General features: G+C 41.6%; 1 protein-coding gene across 1 annotated transcript in view; it reads right to left on the reverse strand.

Moving 5' to 3' along the window:
* Nucleotides 1-16,488, reverse strand: part of astn2 (astrotactin 2) — a 492,640-nt gene that overhangs the window by 201,186 nt on the left and 274,966 nt on the right. The window lies entirely within an intron of this gene.

The following is a 16,488-nucleotide window of genomic DNA, read 5'->3' on the forward strand; positions in this document are numbered from 1 at the left end:
CGAGAGCTCCTGCGCTGGATGATGGAGTGTGTGTTGTACAATAAAACCACAGCAAACAAAACTCCTGCCTCCATTATTTCAGAAAACAAACCCATGTGTTAATTTATTATTCATAATATATTGCCTAATTGTATCGTGGGTCAGTATCAAGGCTTCCACACACACCTGAACAGTGCATCAGGTACACAAAGCGACCCAATTAAGAGCGACTAGTTTAATTGGTATCTATTGTAGATTAGTGTGTGTGTGCTTGGGAGTGTTATGTGGTGGAAAATAAAAATAAAACAAATACCCACAACAATAATGACGGACACAGAAAGAGGCAGAATCACAATCGTATAAATTCAAAGGCAGAACAGAGAATGGGGAGCGGAGACACCGTCTGAATTTGTGAAGGGCTGCTCTTTATTACTCTGGTTCTGCCCTGCGAATTGGGACTCTGCAATGTTGTGTTTCCTGCAGATTCACTTTGTTTTATTTCCAGGCACAGTCAAGTCCCCAAAGGGCGGCTGGTTCGCATTTCACTCCAGCCTCATTCCTTTCAAGGCCCTCCAGCTCCCTCCGCCTGTAAATCCACTCATTACCTCAGAGGGGCGGGAGGCGAGCGCGGGGCTTGTAAGGGTCTGACACGACACAAGCCCCCTGACTCGCCTGGCGCTTGGCTGCGGTGATGGATGATGCCGCTGTCACGAGGACTGTGTCGGGGCCTCGTCTTGCTCGCATGGCTGTGATTCCGGTTCCAGGAGGGATCTGACATCTACCTTTCCCTCCTTAAATTAAATCAGCCCCGATCCTGATTGTGATCCTTATCTGTAGGTGACTGGAGATTTACGAGAAGATTTGAAATTCGAACATTTGTCTGAAGAACTCGACTTTGAAATGATGGCAGATGATTATTATTGCTTATGGTACAGCCTGTTGTATTTGGCACCGTCGTCCCAAAGTAAATATACTGTATTATTATTATTATTATTTACTTCTAATGATAATAATATAGTCATGATGGGATAAAACATGAAATCATGCATCCAGGAGGCAGACATTGATTCCACTGATTTTCTACCACTTACTAAACTTGTGAAAGTGCTGCTAAAACCATCAGTTTAATTACACAATTACAGCCCATGCACAATCACTGTGTCCTTAGATTTAAGACCCTCTTGGTCCTGGAGATCAGTCCTGTATTGGCTTGTATGAGTAATTTAAAGCACAGGTCAGGATCAGATTGACAACGGTTGTAAATGGTAAATTCAGACAGAATGGGTGAGAATTTGTATTTGGCAGCAAAGCCGTTGTAAGTCCTAGGTTGATGGTGCTCCTTATATAGTAGAAGCTGCATCTACTGATCTCTGATCTACTGAGCATGCATCTCTGATTGTCCATTTAAAGGCAGGTCTACACAATCATGACATGAGCGAAGGGGGTGCAAAAGTTATAAAAGAAGATAAAGTTGTTTCCTGTGTGTTTAAGCACTAGTTAAGGTGTAGCAGTGTGGAAGTCACTCTGAAATGCATGGAAGATGTATGTGTGTGTGTGTTTGTCTCTGTGTCTCATGTGTTGCTCTAGCAGTCTCACACAAGTGAATAAGATTTAATGTTTATGTTTAATACATTTGTAGTTTATTTGTAGTTATTTGCTAGTTATTTCTTCTGTAGTTATTACAGTATGATCTAGGTACATCTCAAATCACATTTTCCTGTTCCAATACTTGCACTTTGTCCAGTAAAGAAATACAAATGAAATAATTAATTCTAAAGGAAAGATCGCAATAATCGACTGTAATGTATTAAAAATGTGCACTGCAGTGCAAAGATCACTTTTGCTTTCATAACGGAAGCTAAATCATATTAAAGGTTCATGAAGAAATGGTCCATCTTAAGGAGGTTTGAAAGTAATGTACGAATTAACTTACTTAAGAAATTACTAGCAAACCCTTATGGCAAACTTATATCTGAAATTAGGAAAATGATATTCACGATGAAGGATATTTGGGAAACCTTTCTGCACTGCAAGAAACCTGCATGGGTTTATTAATCTGTACTACTTAAAAGGGTTACCAGAAAATTACTAAAAATGACAGCACCATGGAAATAAATGGTTTTACTACGTATTAATGTGCAAATGTATATGCCGGGTGATATATTGACAAAGTTCAGTACTGTACACTGTACGACACACAATGAGTCCAGAAGCCAGCGAAAAGCTTCTCATTGATAACACACAATGAATCAGAAGCTATGGATCTGAAGTGCCTTTAAAATTCCTTTCCTAGTTAATCAGAAGATATTTTAAATAAAAATTATGCAAGAAAACAACATTTATTAAAGGTAAAGTGAAGTAGCATTGGACTAGCAAAGGCAAATAATCCTCACAAGTTACTGTAAGACATTTTGTTTCTGCAAAATTAAGAAAACGAGCTACCGAGAGCAATGTTAATGAGATATACCAGAACCCGCTAATCTTGAGGGACACTCCCACTTAAAATAATGATTTGATTTGATCTACTGTAAGGAACATTAGGAAAACGTTGATGTGTGACCTGAAGCCAACTCCGCTATACCTCAGTGCTCAGCAGGGAGAGAAGCCGGAGTCGATGTCAACTGTGCCACAGGAAACGGAGAGAGGGATTTGGTAATTAATGCACGGCGTGAATAATTGATGGTGCTCTGCTGAACTCCGGTGTGGTGACTGTGAGCTGGGAGCTAATGAAGTGGCTGTCTCACAGAAGGGTCAGGGGTCGTGTGTAGGGGCCGGAGGGGGACTGTTTGCCGCCTCCCCATCGCCATCCCAGTAATGCGTAGGTCAATACTGTGAGAGAACAGGGCGCTATGAGAAACGGTAGCATATTAATCTGCTGCTGGGGACACTATTGGGATTATAAAATAGCTGCAGACTGCCTAATGTATGACACAAGGCTCACAAGTGTCCGCAGAAGCTGTGATACCCCTGAGCGACACTTTGAAGTGTGCCAGGCAAAAGCTATTTGGAAGAAGAAGAAAAATAAATCTGGATTTTGACCGGCACTATTTCCTCAAATCGACTGGTGAAATAATTTCCCCCGGGCGCGGCTCGGAGCGCTCACACACCGTGACACCCTCTGGATTTTCAGCACTTTGTTCAGATTAAACTATCAATATTTAAACTACGGCAGCCACATCTATCGTAGTGCAGGCAGTGGATGCACCCTTAACGAGACTTCGTGGTATAGCCTGAGCAGCTCAATACTACATTCATACTGCCTGTTGATGCAGGACTTTGATTGGCCAATTGTTATCCTTCCATCAGTTTTCACACAAAATAATAACAATAAAAACCAAAACCAGAGACATCTGGGTAGCTCTGCCCGAGCGCCGAATTAAACGATGATTGCAATGATTTTAGCCCAGGTGAAACAATGCACCAATGGGCCGGTTTAATAAGGTCACTCGTGTGTGCGTTCACAAAGAAATACACGGTCAAAACCCAGGTGACACGTTCCAGCCGCTGAACTCGTTTGGCCCCGGCTGAAACCGCACCGGAGATCATTAAGAATTGACGACACCTGCTTTGACAGAGTGAAGGCGATCAAGAAAAGGTTAATTAGCCTCGTTAAGATCGTGTGAAGACAAAGATTGATGAATGAGGCCTTTTTCCTGCTTCAATGATACAATTATTAGATCCGTGCTTCCCGTCTCTCGTCGCTAAAGACACGGCTGCTTCCACAGAGAGACTAACACCTGTAGGATTCAGTGACAGATCAAAATAAACAGCATCAACTAGAAACTGTTGTTGATGGAGTAACCAATGAAATGTGGTGATATTTTAAGAGGCATTGTCTTTTTATAAAAATGCAACAAGCTTTGGTTTTATATACGTTTGTTTCTGAAACACACTATTCCATTATTGGAGAGAGGTGTGAAATGCAAGTTATGTTTCCCACTGTTCCACTCTGTGTCACAGCTTGATTAAAGTACAGAGAGAAGAAATAAAACACAAAGGTGATGACTGTTATTGTTATCACTGATATTGTTCGCCTCATTGTTGTGATTATAATGATGTAATGTGTGCATCGCTTCTCTTTTACAGCCTCACGTATCTGGCCTGGCTTTGCTCTCCCAAGAGCAGGAACACCATTGGAAACAAATGTTCAGATATCTGCAGTACCGAGACTGTGCCGAAATGAAAGCAGGAGATGTAGCCCGAGGACAGCGCGTACCCTTGGATTTGTTTCTGCTTTTATGCAGAGAGGTGTCGTTTTTCAGTCGCCTGGCAATCCCATACAGTATTATAGCAGGTGCGCACTTTCATCAGCAACACTACAAACAGGGACACAGGCGCTAATCAGTCGGAGGACAATAGCGAGATCTGAGCACAGCGCTGTGGTGCAGGAAGAGAGACGGCGCCGAACAATCCTGCATTGAAGACGTGTGTCAAGGGGCATCACTGCTGAAGATGACATGTCCTGGCTCTACCAGAGTATTTATTGTGCTCATGGAAAACTTGGGGAACTAGTTTGCAGATTTGTTTTTCTAAAGGAATAGAATATTCTGAATTTAAAAAATTAAATAAAACTGAGATTGGCAGAGGTGTAAAAAGCAGCCCCATCCTCAATGTTTCTTCTTCCTTGATTTGACTTGATTCCCTTGCAAATTGGAGTTGTGGGAATTTAAAACTGACTGAAGAACAAGTCATCTGCAGTTGGCAGACCATTAAGCACGTTACACCGTTTCAATTACACGTTAAAAGCATTTGTGACCATGGAGTATTCAGATAAAAATTAAACACGGAGTATCACCGTTCATATTATTCCCATTGTGTTGTTCTTCGTGCCCAGAGATGGTCGGCAACAGCAGAGCGAATCGGCTCCATGGGTGCAGGTGGGTCTGTCAGGGTAATTCATGTTGCCATTTAGCATTCAATTTCCTCTTAATGTGCTTCAAAAGGCAAAATCAATAAGCAAAGATGACTGAGGCGTATCATGTATTCCTTCCTCAGAGCGACGCTCTCCTCGTGTCGTTTGTAATATCATGTGGCAGCTCTAGAAAGCTCCGGGCTTGACCGCCATCACAGAGAGAGCGAGAGGCAATGAGGCGTGACAAAGAGCCATTTCGTCGTTATACGGCACGTTCTCGCACCGCCACCAGCGAGTCAGGCACGGAGTCGGCACGATTGAATACCGAGTCTGATCATTACCTGTGTGCACATGTATTACTGGTGTTGATTGAGCTGGGGTGAATATGATACTACAGACATTGAGCGCAATTCAATCAGTCATGTCTGTATAGTTCCTTCTTTGGAAAAATCCCATCAGGCACTTGGTCTGAAAGGTAAACGATCAGTAATCTTGAACTCTACTAATACACCTGTCAGCTTTGAACCAGGAGAAATGACGTAAAATATATTCTAATTAGCGTTTTTCACATCATAACAGGAGCTTTGGCCGAAGCCTGCCCAGACTGTGCTGTATGGAGTGTAATGTATGTAGGTTTGGTTTGGACTGACAGGGCTGGGGGAATGATGGCCTGGCAGTGTGAAAGAGGCATGGAGGGATTGTGAAGCAAAAAATGCTGGGAAGGTAGTCTTTGAGCCCCGTGTTTATATGTGCTGTGGGCGGGATTAGGGTCCGACAGTCCTCACAAACTCTCAATTAAAACTCCAATCGCAGAACAATGGAGAGTTGACCAGAATTGGGTTTGAATAAGGATAAGAATAAGGAGTTTGATGAATACATACTAATTTGAAAAGATCCATTACTTTATTGCCATGCATGATATGGGACTTCAATCTGTGTGCTTTGAGATCCATACAATCATACTTTATCAAATTAATTTCAGTTTCCCGAAGTAATATATACAAGCCAAGAAAAAGAGCTGCACATCACAGGTGTTCAAAATACTTCAGTTTCAGCTGCATGATATGGCTTTAGATTCTGTGCCGTTGAGAGTTGTCTCATGCTGATGATTGTTGGGTCTTTCTATGAGAAAAACCAAACAAAAACTCAACATCCTGTGTCAACTGCAGAGCTCCTCGGTCTCACAATGAGTTACACAATGTGAAAAATGCACACGTATACATAGAGCAGCTGAGGGACATAATGTGAGAAAATACACGCATCTATACCTGGAACTTGAAGATTTCTCAGTGATCGTATCTAACATGGAAACGTTTCCGATGACATTTCTAAATGCGTGTCAGGTGACTGTGATCCAGGCTGATGCAGATTAACACTGTACCCATTTCAAGCCTCTCACAAACGGTTCTTGAAGGCGAGGGGGATTTGTCACAGTCTAGATGAAGATCATTCCCAGTAGGACTCCACATTTCAATGTTCAATTCATGTTCGATTGCCAGCCAGTGATATATGGATTAAGAGCAAAGAAAGCAGAATTTAACCGACAGTGTTTTAAAAAAATGCAGATGAATGTCTTTGAATAGCAAAAACTACTTTTCTCTCATTTCATTTCACAAAAGAAAAGCAGATGAAAATAAATAACTACAGTAAACATTTGTGTATATATATAAATAATACATTTATAGGATACAAGGACCTGCATGTGCTCAAGTGTTTATGTTGATTTGTCATTTATAGCACTGAGCCGATCCGTGTGTTTTTCTGAAGGCAGGAGATGTAATAGTGTGGGGATACATGGCCTTCACACTGCCTACAAAGTGGCACAAAACATGAGGCACCTTACTGCATGCCACCCAACACATCTACACTAAAACACATCTCAGATAAAAGCCTGTAAATAAACACATTTAACTGCAGGGCAAATTGCATCAGTAAACGTGCTACAATAAAAGGAATAAGTGTAACAGGAAATCTCTGCTGACGGCCCACTCTACAAGATGAGAATCAAATGTGTTCAATATATTCCATCTGATGTTAAAATGACACCGTTAAATCATCGGAAAAGCTGCAGTAATAAAGCATTTGCTCAATATTACAGTCCTGGTGCATGATGGGTAATATCAATATCTTTCGTTCTTTCGTGTGTCATTGATTTTGTGCTGAATAGTAGAGCTAGTGGGTTCCCACACAACAGTACAGAGCCCTGCAAGCCTTTACTGATATTGAAAATCAATCAGTGATTCAAATGAAGGAATACTACAACGGCACAGAACCCGATTCTCACTATATTTGATACATTCCTGTTATTTGCTGGATTTTCCTTTGATTGAATCATTAATGATTGGAGAATTATTCCTATTCAACAACTGAGAAATATATGTTTTATTGTCATCTGTGCAAATTAAACTATTTTAAAAACAATTTGGTATCGTCCTCTGGGAGAAAACCTCAGACATTTCTGCTGCCACATCAAAACTCCTGAAACTGTAGCAAATAATGGATGTATTAAGGAGAAACTGTTATATATTAAGAAGTCACATGTCAGTGGACATTAGCTAACTTTAATTAAAAACTGGGAAAAATGAATAATTTAGGTGGCTGTCTGTCTATGGCATTTCCATAGTATTTGAGAGCAACCCATGGAGAGATAATTTAGGACTTTTCCCACTTGAGGACCAGAGGCTATAAACTTCTGTTGCAACGACAGCAGAGGGACTGGAAACAATGAAGGCAATGCGACTGAAACATTAGTGTCACACTTGATAAAACTGACATTATGATCAAATAGCTTTCAAGTGCAAATAACTTTGTGTATCACCTCAAACAATCTGCTTCTGTCCACTTCCCTGCGGTTATCTCCTTTCATTTTAAACACATTCACGACACGTTTCCACTTTAAAGTGGCTCTGGAATTGGGAGGTAATGCACGACTCCTGCACACACACTCACACACCGTGCGCAGCAGGACACACACTGCGATCAGCATGACGTTCATAACACAACCGAAAAGACAAGCACAAATTGAAAAAATAGCCCTTTGTATTCACTTGTAAAGACAAAAAGGTTGCAATAAGAACATGACAACCAATCGAAAGGAGGCCATTCGCCCCATCGTGCTCGTTTGGTGTCCATTAATAACTAAGTGATCCAAGGATCCTATCCAGTCTGTTTTTGAATGTTCCCAAATTGTCTCTTCAGCCACATCACTGGGGAGTTTGTTCAGATTGTGACAACTCTCTGTGTGAAGAAGAATTCCTACTAAATACTGGAAATCAGAAACTCCACCTGTGAAAAGGGTGTCAATATGATACTGAGAATACACAAACACCTGAACAATTGCACACACACAAATAACAAACACTAACACATCTCAGATGATTCCTTCCAACAGATGATGGCTTATCTCTCTCGCCGCGGCATCAGCTGATTTATTGTACGATTGTGCTGTGGACCAATTAACAGGTCTGCAGTGATAAACTCGAAATCCCAGAAGGCGAATTTATAACGCAGGGTTTATTGTCCGTTAGCTCTGGTCCATCAAAATTAATGTCTTCCGTTCTGAACTGTGTGCTTTCACTGGAGAGAGAGGAGCCAAGTCTTTCTCAAAAGCACAGAGCAATGGTTTCATGAAGTAATCCTCCTCGATCACATGGCACTCTTTAATTAATAATGCTGCTCTTGTTTCTTGCATATCAAAGTGACTTAATAGGTCATATAATTAGCTGGTTAGATTGATAAGGTGGAAGTCTCAGCTATTAATCTGTTCAAGACTTTCTGACAATTGAAAAATAAACCAAGCAGCAATAATGACCACCGGTCAATAAAGCTGATTATAAGTTTCCTTTCACTTGACTGTTTTTTTTTTTTTTTTTTTTTTTTTAACAGATAGGGGTAATCAACAGGTATCCCTAATTAAGAGGATATTATTATGCATACAGGTTCTGTTATTGTATTTTTGCTGCATTCACCAGGCAGTGCAATAACTTAAATATCAAGTTCTGTGTAACTTTAGCTCCATGTTGATCAGCCTATGTATTTTTCAAGTACGTCTCTGTCATTCATGAACCAGTGAGAGCTTTATATTTATAAACTCACTGGAAATTAAATCCCTCTGTAATGTATTGCATCTTGCACTGACTGACTTATTTGTAAAATTTAATTAAAAATGGCCCCCGATACAGCAGATTCATTTTTCAAAGGGCTACTGTCTGCAGCACGCAACGGTGGTTCTCTCTTCCCGATTCATTGTATACAGTATTAAAATGTAGCTGCGACTCGACCCTCTTAATTAGCCTGTGCTGAAATATGAACCCATATTCCAGGCATGCTGAATGGAACTGTCAAGGAAATTATATTTTTTTGATTAAACACTTTTCGGTTTGGGCTGCAAATGAGATTGTGAGTTGTTAATTATTGTCAAAGATCCGCAAGATGTTTGCTAACGAGGCAGTCAATCTCTTCGTGGCACAGTTGGAATATTAATGACATCGCTGGGGGTACTGGATAGGGGATAAAACAAAAACGATGTTGGGAAAAAAGAGTATTGCAAACAGCTGGCTATTAAACTCATGGTGTCTTAGAATAGCAATCAATGTAATACAATTAAAATGAGTTTGACTGGAAATCTTGAACATTTCTGGAGAATTAACGAGTCTGGTGGAAACCTGCTTGCGTTTAACGTGCCAGATTCCTCCCTGCTTGCGATATTAAAAATAACCAGTGAAAGAAAATCATGATCTCGTTTTTTCCATCAAATGAGCATTTCATTGCTCGTGAACATTTTAGCTTCCAATCTGAGTTTTGGCAAAACTGAATGTGTTGACCTTTATTTTTTATTTTCCTCTAAAGGAAAACATTTACCTTTGATAATCCATAGAGGTGCATCGTATTTACTTTACATTTCAGCTGTAGATGGAAACCTGGCTAATCTATTCTAGGCATGCAATTTAAGCCAAGACGAAAAGGTGCATTTATCAAAATCAATGCTTGCAGACGCCACTTTAGAAGATAACACTAAAGTCTCTGCATCAATATGCAAATCCACACCATCTCCTGAATTTAAAACACAGAAAGGTGGTCAAGAGGACATTAACGAGTTATTTGCCTCTATTTGAACATCTCTGTTAAGCTGTTAAGCCATATAAAATCGCAGGACTGGTGCTGCACAGCTCAACAATTACTCATGCAGATGAAACTTGGTAACTGTAATCCATTGTGTTGACGTAGAACTGTCTGGAGGTCAGAGCTCCTTTAATGGAGTCGTATAAAAATTAACACCCCAGTTAGTGTTGAGAGATTTACAGAGGTTATGAATTACATTTCACGACACCTTTTACACTTTCTCTGTAATACTACAATGTCACCGAAAAGATCAGCATCATGAAACACACAGATCTGACCTGATGCAGTATTGTGTGCGAGCGAGTGCCCGATGGCAGGAACAGGGAGCATTGTTTCTTGTGAGACACTGTGTGGTTTCATTGTGCGAGTCTGTGTGAAACAGAGCCATTGTGTTTCATGAAAAGTAGACCAGATAAATAAGTGTGAGTGACACCCCTCGTGTTTTATTCTTCTTTCACCGTCATGAAGCCCTTGAGTTGCAGTTTTATCACAATCATGTTTGTAACCTTTTTAAATCTGAATTACTTTCAGTTCTAATGGTGGGGGAGGACGGTCAGCACATTTAAAACTCCGTCTCAGGGTTATGCCATGTGGCAACCATCACACACGAATAACGAACACTAACGCATCTCAGATGGTTCCTTCCAACAGATTATGGCTTCTCTCTCTCTTGCCATGGCATCAACTGATTTATTGAACGATTGTGCTGCAGACAAATTAACAGGTCTGCATGAATTCATTAATGTATACAAATTCTGAGCAGGCCCAGCTGACCTCGATTTTGTATCAAGATGGCAAGAGGAAAGGATCTAAGTGACTGTGAAAGAGGGGGCATTATTGGGGCGCGAATGGCAGAGGCTTCAGTCACACAGACGCTCAACTGGCTCGTGTTCTGGACAAGTGGGCGAGTGCGTGTGTGGGACACCAAGAGAACGGGACAGGCCTGACTGCTGGACCCCTACAGTGAGGGGGTCCGGAGGCTCTGTTATGCTGTGGGGGGCATTTTCCTGGCATGGTTTGGGTCCATTTGTCCCCTTAGAGGGAAGGGTCACTGCAAATCATGACAGAGTTATTCTGAGTGATCACCTTTATCCTATGGTGACACATTTCTCTCCTGACGGGAGTGGTCTCTTCCAGGATGACAATGCCCCATCCACAGGGCACGAGGGTCACTGAATGGTGTGATGAGAATGAAAATGATGTGACTCATATGCTATGGCCTTCGCAGTCACCAGATCTCAACCTAACTGAACACCTATCCACCACCATCATCAAAACCCCAAATGAGGGAATATCTTTTGGAAGAATGGTGTTCATCCCTCCAGTAGAGTCTAGAGACTCTAGAATCTGTGCCAAGAGCATTGAAGCTCCTTACTGAGATACTTTGTGTTGGGCTTTTCCTTTAATTTGTCACCGGTCTGTATATATATTTACTCTGTGTCGCTAGAGGAATGAAAAGAGAAAGGAAACTGTATATCAGTTGGGGGTCAGTGCCCTTTTTTCAAACACCAATTGCAGGGGACATGTTGACAAAATTAAAAACCAATCCATCCACGAAAGAACTCTCAGCATCTCTCTCATCAGTCAGCTTAACAACAAACAAACACACAACTGAAAGGACCGGGGCGTGTGAGGACAAGTGTTGTCCTCTGCTGTTGCTCCACAGCGGTACAGTGACTTATTAAAGCAGCCACTTCTCATCACCAAGGATCTCTGTTGGGTTGGGCAGCGATGCAGGGCCTGTAACTGATGTCTTCACTGTTCAATGTAAATGTTCAAGAGACGCATCACCGTGTTTAATTACCGCTGCTCTGCTGCCGAATGGACACCCGGGCCATGAGATGAGAGCGGGGTGGCTGTGAGGTGTGTATGTCGGGGGGCAGACCATAATCTGGCCTGGGTTCTCAGACTGTTACTTCCTGTTGGGAATAAACATAGCAACCATGTATGAGGAGTGGTACATGAGGGGAGGTACAATAGGACCATTCGATTTCCCTGTCACCCCTTCTACGCACCGACACACAAAGACGGCTCCACGTCAGGCAGCTGTCTGTCCAAGAGCAGCACACACCTCTACTATATCATAAGTGTTTGCCGGGAGTAACCCCTAGAATGACTACGTACCGAGCAAGTCAAAGCCACGACTCATCACCGGCATGACCCAGCCGGGCCGCAATATGTTGCATCAGAACACTCTCTCTCTATTAGTACTTGACAGTATTTTTCTGTAGCCTACTAAACCTAGAAACCACCTGAAACACTATAATAGATATGAAATGGAAGAAATTCAACTTTTAACTGTAAAGCACGTAGGACGACTCTAAAGAGACGGAATCCCTGGCTATGATTGACAAACGAGATATTGCAATGAGTCAGTTTTAATTCCTGAAAACAGAAACTGATGTTAGAGGGTTTGATTCTCACAGCCTTTGGCATATTTCTCCAAAAAGACTCAGAATCAGTGGGGGGTCACAGAATGATGAAATACTTCAGTTCCTTCTCTCTAAGTGTGAAACTGCCACAAAAATAACACTAACACCCAGATGCATTTTCTCTGAACTGAAATAGCCGTGGTTTCTGTGTTGAGAGATGAGACCTTGATGTCTTCCCTGAATCGTCTGAAGGGAATGAACTGCTCTGTTTATTTTCCACAGACCTGTGCTGGGCTCAGCCTGCCTCCATGTCTGCAGTGACTAATGGCACGGCCATTAATCAGAGACAGACTATCAAGTTCAGGGGCAAAACTCGAAGGACCTCCTTCTCGATTCTGCTAGCTTGCACCTTTGCAGATCCTCCAGATGTGAATCATCCAGGGCTGACACTAACTGATGGCCAGAACATCCTCCCTTTTCAAGGAATACAGAACTGATAACAACTTGTTAGTCTTAAACCTATACCATACCATAAATCATAAATCTATGACACAAAGAACGTTCCTCGTGCTTTTAAAGCCACATTGCTTTTTTATTTTTAATCTGTGCTTTGGAAGATGTACTGTGATCTCAGCTGGGAAGCTCCCAGGCAATCAGTCTTAGGATTTCTACCAGGTTTCTTTCCCAGAATGCATCTTGGTTATTTATTGTCATTTATTCTGCTCCAGTCACATGTTGATCTCAGAGATTTCAAACCAGGAGATCAACAAGGAGCTGAACTAGCCCACGACATGTATTTTTGATTTAGTCTAAAAATGATACCACAATGAATCTGTTATCTCTTCGACTAACTTATTTTACAAATCATCTTCATACTGCATTTAAATCACACTACAAAGTTGACTATATATTAAGTGATTCAATACCCAGTTGTGTTCACAGAAGGATCTCTCCAAACATCTAAACATGAGAATAGGAAAGTGTGGGAAAAACTGCGTGCCGATATTCAGTGCACATCAGTGGGCTCTTTACTGTCACACTACACTTCCACACAATCGTCTCGGAGAAGTATTTTCTCAAACAGAGTAAATGATCTAATCAGAAACAATAGCACCGGCTTATACAGGACACAAACACATGTAACCATCACGAAATAAACAAGAAGATGAATGAGATTTATATAATGGATCGCTGAGGGAAACCTAATGACTGGAAACCTTCAGTGTTATATATTGTGCAAAGAATGGTTCAGACCATGGCTTTCACAGAGACATGTATTTGTGGGGATGCGCTGGAGTACCCAGTGTGAAGTGTGGGTGTGGGGGGGGCATTGTGGGAACTTGGTTGTAGGAGTACACCACAAAATACACTAACTCTACCTGGGGGTGGCTTGAAAAGAGGACAGGAGATTGGTTGAGAGGCGCACAGCAGCAGCGCTCTGGAAACTGTAGATCTGTCCTGTGCGGATCATCGTTCCTGTTTTGCACTTACAGTATCTCGGACAGCCGGTCCCCTGGACACTCCTGAACCGCATCCCATAGCTCCACTTAAATGAGATTAAACAAGCCTCTCCCAATAGAAAAAACAGAACAAGGAAAACGTCATGAGCTGCGCTAAAGGTGTTCAACATGAGAAGGCCATTTACATGAGCCAATATACCTATTTCACTTTTCATTATTTTTCATTCTTGAGCAACATGGTTAATCAGAGAAAATCATAATTGAAAATCCACGTAAAAGACAGATTTCAGGATATAAACTCCTGTGTACCTCCATGTCGTTCATTCACTCCCCAGCCCAGTGCACGTGCTCTTGCAGATATGTCAGTATGTAGTATGTAGAAGGGGTGTAATATGTCAGTCATGTCCGTGCTGCTTTGTTGATGGTTAGTAAACATGTCCTCATATCCTGACATTATTCTACTTTATAAGTGTCTGGCTTCGAGCATCAGCAGCGCCAGTTTCCATCACCACTGAACGGATCATCGTGTATTGTCTGCCTGTCCCTCCCGACAAACTCTTTTATGCAATTCTTTTCTTTACTTGTGTTTCTCACCACAGATATCTCCTGAAAACACGTTTCAAAAGCTGATTACAGAAAATATACAGAAGGAAAGGAAAGCATTTGTGAAGAAAGCTAAATAGCTTCAGAAACATGTTGTATCTGGAAATATAATACAAAAAGCTGGGGTTATATATATATATATATATATATATATATATATATATATACACTCACCTAAAGGATTATTAGGAACACCATACTAATACTGTGTTTGACACGCTTTCACCTTCAGAACTGCCTTAATTCTACGTGGCATTGATTCAACAAGGTGCTGAAAGCATTCTTTAGAAATGTTGGCCCATATTGATAGGATAGCATCTTGCAGTTGATGGAGATTTGTGGGATGCACATCCAGGGCACGAAGCTCCCGTTCCACCACATCCCAAAAATGCTCTATTGGGTTGAGATCTGGTGACTGTGGGGGCCAGTTTAGTACAGTGAACTCATTGTCATGTTCAAGAAGCAAATTTGAAATGATTCGACCTTTGTGACATGGTGCATTATCCTGCTGGAAATAGCCATCAGAGGATGGGTACATGGTGGTCATAAAGGGATGGACATGGTCAGAAACAATGCTCAGGTAGGCCGTGGCATTTAAACGATGCCCAATTGACACTAAGGGGCCTAAAGTGTGCCAAGAAAACATCCCCCATACCATTACACCACCACCACCAGCCTGCACAGTGGTAACAAGGCATGATGGATCCATGTTCTCATTCTGTTTACGCCAAATTCTGACTCTACCATCTGAATGTCTCAACAGAAATCGAGACTCATCAGACCAGGCAACATTTTTCCAGTCTTCAACTGTCCAATTTTGGTGAGCTTGTGCAAATTGTAGCCTCTTTTTCCTATTTGTAGTGGAGATGAGTGGTACCCGGTGGGGTCTTCTGCTGTTGTAGCCCATCCGCCTCAAGGTTATACGTGTTGTGGCTTCACAAATGCTTTGCTGCATACCTCGGTTGTAACGAGTGGTTATTTCAGTCAAAGTTGCTCTTCTATCAGCTTGAATCAGTCGGCCCATTCTCCTCTGACCTCTAGCATCAACAAGGCATTTTCACCCACAGGACTGCCACATACTGGATGTTTTTCCCTTTTCACACCATTCTTTGTAAACCCTAGAAATGGTTGTGCGTGAAAATCCCAGTAACTGAGCAGATTGTGAAATACTCAGACCGGCCCGTCTGGCACCAACAACCATGCCACGCTCAAAATTGCTTAAATCACCTTTCTTTCCCATTCAGACATTCAGTTTGGAGTTCAGGAGATTGTCTTGACCAGGACCACACCCCTAAATGCATTGAAGCAACTGCCATGTGATTGGTTGGTTAGATAATTGCATTAATGAGAAATTGAACAGGTGTTCCTAATAATCCTTTAGGTGAGTGTATATATATATATATATATTACTATCTATGCTTCTTATTTCTTCCAAATGGATTTCGCTCAACACTAATTAAGTTCCCTGGCAACCCTGTTTCTGAATGTCGAAGAGTGCGATCTGTGATGCTGTATGAATTAAGAACTGCAGAGAATGATGGAGAACAATAATACAGCCATAAAATAAGAGGAAAAATAAATGTATTTATCAATTTGCAGTAAATGCCTCTGGAAATAATGACGCCAACAATGACGATGCACTCAAGACAGCTTGTATTGGAGAAAGCACAGCAAATATACACAATCCCGATCCCCGCAACGCTGCTGTATTGTCCTTGCACAATGCACACATTAACAACACAACCAAACAACCCCAACTGGCCACACAGCTCGGAAACCGAGTAATCTTGTGCATATTTACACATTTAAAAAGGTTTCCTTTCATTTGTGGCACGGTGCCAGATCCATTCATCTCCATCTCCTGCCTCTTGGGTTTTCAGCGCAGAACACGTGACTCCGAATGCATTCAAGAGCAGTAACACGGGGACATAAATCCCGCTGAGTGAGTGATGGGATAATAAAGTTGAATATTCTTTACAATGGACACACATTTTTGGTGGGGATTTCAGCATACTGAAGTGAATATTTTAAGATTATAGTCTATAAATCAGGTACTTGGTACTACCAAGCTATATAAATGAACTTAATCTGGTTAAGGGCT

This window comes from Amia ocellicauda, chromosome 9, assembly GCF_036373705.1.
Source record: "Amia ocellicauda isolate fAmiCal2 chromosome 9, fAmiCal2.hap1, whole genome shotgun sequence".
Lineage (NCBI taxonomy): Eukaryota > Metazoa > Chordata > Actinopteri > Amiiformes > Amiidae > Amia > Amia ocellicauda.